The sequence below is a fragment of the Macrobrachium nipponense genome, chromosome 21, assembly GCF_015104395.2.
Source record: "Macrobrachium nipponense isolate FS-2020 chromosome 21, ASM1510439v2, whole genome shotgun sequence".
Lineage (NCBI taxonomy): Eukaryota > Metazoa > Arthropoda > Malacostraca > Decapoda > Palaemonidae > Macrobrachium > Macrobrachium nipponense.
The window spans coordinates 38,553,955-38,556,136 of NC_087212.1; positions in this window are offsets into that span (position 1 = coordinate 38,553,955).

The window sequence follows — 2,182 nt, forward strand, 5'->3', positions numbered from 1 at the left end:
ATGTATGTATATATATATATATATATATATATATATATATATATATATATATATATATATATACTATATATATATATATATATATATATATATATATATAATACACAGTACGAAAAAATATATATGCTTTTTCTTGTGTTATTTAAAAAAAAAATAGATAACAATGATAAATGTATTCGCTTGCATTTACTGCCTACATTTCGTGGTACTTTCTTGTGCTTACAGTATTGTGAAAAATGTATGTGAGTCTTCTTGCTTATGAGGACATTGAGCCTTTCTGTGTATGTGTCGCATGGTGTGTGAGACCTGGAGGCTCCCCCCACCCCCCTTTTTTTTTCAAACTATGAGACGGAGTACTTTTTTTCATCTCTTACAAGTCCTCTGCGTATTATAATAATGTTCTATCCATGTACGTGAGTCTTCCGTGCATAAGCATAGAAGTCTTCTTAATTATGCCTTTCTCGTTTGCATCCTCCTGTGTAAGACCAATTATTGTCTTCCCATATCTAAGACCAACGAGGCTTTCTCTGTATGTTAGTCTCCTTAAGTATAGGACAGGAAATTGTTCATATGCATATATATATATATATATATATATATATATATATATATATATATATTATATATATATATGTATATATATATATATATATATATATATATATATATATATATATATATATATATATATATATATATATATATATATATATATGATATATATATATATACACTGTGTGTGTGTATTGCATCTCCCCACGTTTAAAGCAATGTTGTTTCGTAATGAAAATATGCTCTTTTTGTATTTTTGTACAATGACTCAATCTATAAACTGTCTGTAAAACAAATACATTTGTTTTACAGACAAGATAAAACGTTTCGACATCAATATAATGTGATATTTTTAATAGCGACCATTGGAAATTGTTTCCTGGGAATATCACTTAGTATGAAAAGGAAAATGTGAATGTCATGTTTTCTCATTTTTTTCAGTGTTTTTCTTCGCAGGTTTCCGCAAGCGTTTTAGTTTTCTGTGGAAAGAATGCTATCGAGATGGCAATTTGTCTGTCCGTCCGCACTTTCCTGTTCGCCCTCAGATCCTGAAAGCTACTGAGGCCAGAGGTCTGTAAATTGGTATGTTGATCATCCACCCTCCAATCATCAAACAAACCAAATTGCAGCCCTGTAGCCTCGGTAGCTTTTATTTGTTTAAGGTTAAAGTGCGTCTAGCAACGGTATAGGACAGGCCACCACCGGGCTCATAAAGCATTAGACGCTGTACAGAAAACTCGATTGCGCCGACGAAACTTCGTCGCATTTTTCTTGTTTTCGTTACAGGACGTTTTAAAGGTCGTAATTTTAGTTTTCGCCTCATCTTCGTACTTTACTTTTTAAATTCATGATGTTTCCTTAACAAGATAGTTCGTATCTCGGTTTATGCAGCATTCGCTCTCTCTCTCTCTCTCTCTCTCTCTCTCTCTCTCTCTCTCTCTCTCTCTCTCTCTCTCTCTCTCTCTCTCTCAATTAATGACAACCAGGGTACCTCTGTTTACTTAGAAATTGACTTACAAAATTCAATGGAAAGTCGATTTTATTTTATTGACCTAATTTTCTTGTGTTTCTTTTTTTCATCGGATTCAATGAAAATTTTTTAAGGTTAAAACAGTTTTTAATACATGGAAATGTAGACGCTCGTTTTCCGTAGATAGCGCCGAAGGAGTTACTTATTTTACATAACAAGTACAAAAAAAATGATTGTACAGACCGACAAAAAGTGAGGAAATCATTTAAACTTTGAAGCTGGTATTAGCAAATCTTAAATTAAGAATTGCACTAAAATCTTTGAGTTGCCTTGCTGTAGTAATTATTTTTATAATTTGAATATGTTAAAAAAAAGAAGCAGCTATTTATGGTTATAAGCACTGACCCCAAAAAAAGATCAGTCGTTTTCGAAAAAGGAAAACAATATGGAGCATTTTTCCCGCCAAGATTTTAGCGCCAAGCCAACTGCCGAGGGAAAAACTGGCCGCGTCAGGTGTCAATAAAGATGTAATCTCGCCAATTGCCATCGACAAATTTGCAATCATTCCTCCGTGTGTTGATTACCTCTCGTCAGGAGGTGAGGAGCCATAGAGTCGTAAAAAGAGCCATCGTCTGGTAGAGCGGAATAGTATAGTGCACG